The sequence below is a fragment of the Ascidia mentula genome (genome assembly GCF_947561715.1).
Source record: "Ascidia mentula chromosome 2 unlocalized genomic scaffold, kaAscMent1.1 SUPER_2_unloc_6, whole genome shotgun sequence".
NCBI classification, from domain to species: Eukaryota; Metazoa; Chordata; class Ascidiacea; order Phlebobranchia; family Ascidiidae; genus Ascidia; species Ascidia mentula.
The window spans coordinates 40,001-45,000 of record NW_028113709.1 but is presented as its reverse complement, the minus strand read 5'-3'; positions in this window follow the sequence as shown (position 1 = coordinate 45,000).

The following is a 5,000-nucleotide window of genomic DNA, read 5'->3' as shown; positions in this document are numbered from 1 at the left end:
ATTAAATGAGACCTCACGTGAATAATCGTTAGTCTTAATTATGATTCTTAATGATCAATGATCTATAGAACTACTTATAATAACGTTTCCGACACTTTTTTTGATTCGAACATTTGCGCAACCTAATATTACCATAGTCCCTTATTATAGTTCAAGAACGAGTCTTCGTACCACGCCCGGGTTTTACACATAGGAATGTCAAAATTTACTGCCGGCTGTTTGAAACAATAGCTGGGCTGCGCTGCGCTGCGCTAGGGCACTCCACGTTCGAAATGTTTACAATTGCACTTTTGATGGTGTATTGTGTTGTGACCAAGGTGGTTACTTGCCACAAGCCTTGGCAGAGCTGTCGCATTTCATTTAAAACATCGGGTGAGCAAAAGCGCGCAGCCAGCCCGCGCGATTTTTATCAGGGCCGCGAGGATTGTGCAAAGCCCTTCATGTAACATTGTGAAAAAATATTTTTTACAGATGTAAACTCGATGCTGTTTTGTGACCATGTTGGTCACTTACCACACGCCTTGGCAGAGCTGTCGCATTTCATTTAAAACATCGGGTGTGCAAAAGCGCGCAGCCAGCCCGCGGGATTTTTATCAAGGCCGCGAGGATTGTGCAGAGCCCTTCATGTAACATTGTGAAAAAATATTTTTTACAGATGTAAACTCGATGCTGTTTTGTGACCATGTTGGTCACTTACCACACGCCTTGGCAGAGCTGTCGCATTTCATTTAAAACATCGGGTGTGCAAAAGCGCGCAGCCAGCCCGCGGGATTTTTATCAGGGTCGCGAGAATTGTGCAGAGCCCTTCATGTAACATTGTGAAAAAATATTTTTTACAGATGTAAACTCGATGCTGTTTTGTGACCATGTTGGTCACTTACCACACGCCTTGGCAGAGCTGTCGCATTTCATTTAAAACATCGGGTGTGCAAAAGCGCGCAGCCAGCCCGCGGGATTTTTATCAAGGCCGCGAGGATTGTGCAGAGCCCTTCATGTAACATTGTGAAAAAATATTTTTTACAGATGTAAACTCGATGCTGTTTTGTGACCATGTTGGTCACTTACCACACGCCTTGGCAGAGCTGTCGCATTTCATTTAAAACATCGGGTGTGCAAAAGCGCGCAGCCAGCCCGCGGGATTTTTATCAGGGTCGCGAGAATTGTGCAGAGCCCTTCATGTAACATTGTGAAAAAAATAATTTTTGCAGATGTAAACTCGATGCTGTTTTGTGACCATGTTGGTCACTTACCACACGCCTTGGCAGAGCTGTCGCATTTCATTTAAAACATCGGGTATGCAAAAGCGCGCAGCCAGCCCGCGGGATTTTTATCAGGGCCGCGAGAATTGTGCAGAGCCCTTCATGTAACATTGTGAAAAAATAATTTTTACAGATGTAAACTCGATGCTGTTTTGTGACCATGTTGGTCACTTACCACACGCCTTGGCAGAGCTGTCGCATTTCATTTGAAACATCGGGTATGCAAAAGCGAGCAGCCAGCCCGCGGGATTTTTATCAGGGCCGCGAGGATTGTGCAGAGCCCTTCATGTAACATTGTGAAAAAAATAATTTTTGCAGATGTAAACTCGATTCTGTTTTGTGACCATGTTGGTCACTTACCACACACCTTGGCAGAGCTGTCGCATTTCATTTCAAACATGGGATATGCAAAAGCGCCCAGCCAACCTCCAAAATTTTTGTCAGGGCTGCGAGGATTGTGCAGAGCACTTTAGGTAACAATGTGCAAAAAATAAATTTGACAGGTGTAAACTCGATGCTGGTGTGCGTTGGTTCGTTTCTCGTGGCTTGCCGCGCGCTTTCGCATCATTTTTTTACGCATCACCGATCAGGTTTTGTGATCGTTGATGCGTAACATTTTTCGTGCCCTGTGTGTTTTTATTTCGCACCCTGTGTAACATTCCAGCGCTGATTTTACAGGAATGTGATTGACAACTTTCCCTATATAATCACGGTTGTTCTCTCTCAGAGCCAGTCTTAATTAATACGTGCTGTTGGATCATGCTGTTGAAAAATATAGCAGTTAGATTTTTGTTGCAGAAACCTTAGGGCTGAAGTAATTGAGTAAATAATATTTGTAAATTTTGCAGTGATTTTGAATTATGAAAGGTACGCTGAGTTGTTTAAACGTCTAAAAGAATAACAATATTTTTTTTGGTTGCTATGTTTGAGTCGATAAGTCACAAAATATATTGTTTATTGTATGTTTTGTACCTGTTGGTGGCAAAAAAACAAGATTGTTCCGAATTTTCTTTATAGACATGGAATCTTCGCCGAAGAAAAGTGGGAAAGGTGTGATGTATTATTATCATTTCCCAAAAGGTATGTAAAGTGTTTTATTGTTTAATATGAGTGAAAAAGTAATTCTGTTTGTGTCTTAGATTTTCTGAAACCATACGGTTTGGCCACGGACGTAGAACACTTGGACGACGAGAATCACTTTCGCAATAAATTGAAGGTTTTTACATGCGAGTGGCTACAGAGGCCTCGGGTGGCAATATCTGAATTTGCCGAAACGATGGATAAAAATTGGAACAGAATAGAACAGGATGTGGGACCGCTTGCTGAAAATGATTGTGTAAAATCGTTTAGCCACTTTGTTCAAAAATTGAACGATTTATGCGAGCCATTCAGGAAGCACGTTGGAGGCAATGAAGGTTTGTCTTGCTCCGAAAGTGAGGCAAAAGCGAAACTCCTGAGTTTAAAGCAAGCAATAAGCGAGATGGAGGAGATAGACGAATTTTATTTGCATAAAATGACCCACGTTGGTGCCTCCATGTACCTCTTGGGGATTCACCTTCATGTAATGAAGTACATTTTTTCAAATATGGAGGATGTGGGTAGCAGTTGCGGTGGTGATTTACTCGATGCCTTTAAAAAAGAAAAGAATTTCCAGTCCTACAGTGAAGCCATTATTGGCACGCGCACTCAAAACGTGACGCAAGGCACAACAAAGCGAGTGAGGCGTTCATTCGAGGAAATAATTTCCCTAAAAAGAAAAGATTTAGCCGACGGCTGTGGGCCTTCAAGCAGTGGTACCTGTGAGGAACAAGGTAAAAAAGAGAAACGAATTGATGAAATCAAAGAGGCGAAGAAGAATAAAACACTGCGGAAAAAGCAAAAAAAAAGAAGAGAAAATAAGTAAGAAGAAAGCTGCGGAAATGATGATTTTTTGTATTTCCGCATTTCTTTTCTTTCAATATAGCTGCGTCCGTTTTTGCTTGTGCGATGAACCGTTATGTTTTTCTGAAGTAGTCTTTTGTTGTGACATGATCACTGCGTTTCGTAGTTTTTTCTCGTAAACATCTTTGTCTTTGTGTGAAAGTTAATCTTATTTGGAACGTTAATAGTTCAACTTCTCGTTTCATATAATCTTGTTTACAAGCTCTTTTTTTGAGTGTTACGCAGCGTTCATCGAATGATTGCTTAATCATTGCCCTACTTTGACAGGCTAGTATTGTTGAAATAATTGGATATTTAGGATTTTCTCAAGAGAGTTGTTTCATTGTTGTTAATCGTGTTGAAGAAAATGGCGAATGCTGAAATACATTGGGATCGTTACGATCAAGCTTGTGTCCTTGTTGATCCCGACGTAAGTCAAATCAGCTTTCGTTGTTGTTTGTGTTTTTTAAGGTTTCTGTGTTTAATTGTAAGTTTGTTTGTATTTTTGGCAGGTGGAGGAAAAACGTTTAAGAAAACAGAATGATGATAAAGAGCGTCTGCGACGCTTTGGGGAGCGTGGAGATCTATATTTTGGTGAAATGGACATTCCAGCAGAAGATACGAATTCGAAACGGCTTGCTGTGGGGTCTTCTTTGGAAAGGTGGATAGTGGATTCGTCTTGGTCTTACTGTGCGCGTTGTTTTTCGGTAAACACGTGTAACATCAGTCCCGGGTTTAGGCGTCCTCATTTTTCCACATTGAAGACTTGCCAATGTAGTGGAAATTACACTGTTCCTCGAATTGCTGATTGGCCCCAAGAGTTGAAGGGTCTAACCTCTGGCGACCAATCAATTCTGGCATTTTTCGCGTTGCACGTGAATTCCACTCAGCGATTACAGCACGGTTATCGTTACAAAGACCGTGGGGTTGCTGTAACTCTGATACAGAGATCTGTACTTGAACGAATTCACTCTGTAGAAGACGAACAGAGGCGGAGCAGGCTGTTGACAGCTTATCATTATCTTGTCAACGATGGAAGAAGTGCGTATGGTGACTTCGTCAGGCAACGAGAGGAAGGTTTATTGAGATCGCGAATCCCGTTTTATAACCTTTTTGATGTGGGTACTTTTTTGCATATGTATAAATGGACAGTAACAAATGCGTTAATTTTTTCAGATTTCGTTCATTGAATCTGCCATTTGGCCAATATTGTATCCGTACAAAATATTTTGTGAATCAGCAATTTCGGGCGGAGAGAGTACAAAACGAGCCTACATGTACAAGATCTTGTCGAACGTTTGTGATTATTCCACATCGTTTGAACTTCTCCGATTTCAGTATGACAGATGGCTATACAAAACTGTTTGTGGGGCTATAGAATCTGGACGAGTACTCAACTGTAGTCCCGCCAGAGCGCTAGATTCAAAGGTATTTTCTGAAACATATTGGCAATGGCAGCATGCCTATCTCGCGGATGCTGTTCAACAGTTTGGACTTCCAAACATGTTTATTACAATTTCACCATACGAATGGACGTTTCCAAGATGTTTTTGGATTCAACAAAGAATGAATAAGACTGGAAAAGGCGCTACAACTCTTCCCACCGTCGAAACGTTACATTTCGCGCATATTATGTCGGAAATACTACGTGGTTACGTAACTGGAAAAAACAAATACTCGTGGAAAAACCATTTACTGGCAAATATCCTTGAAAAATCCTCCAATGTCCTAACATACTTCTACAGATTCGAATTTCAGAAAAGAGGTACAGTACATTGCCATTTCATTGCATGGATGGAAAACGCTGCGTCAATTGATGTG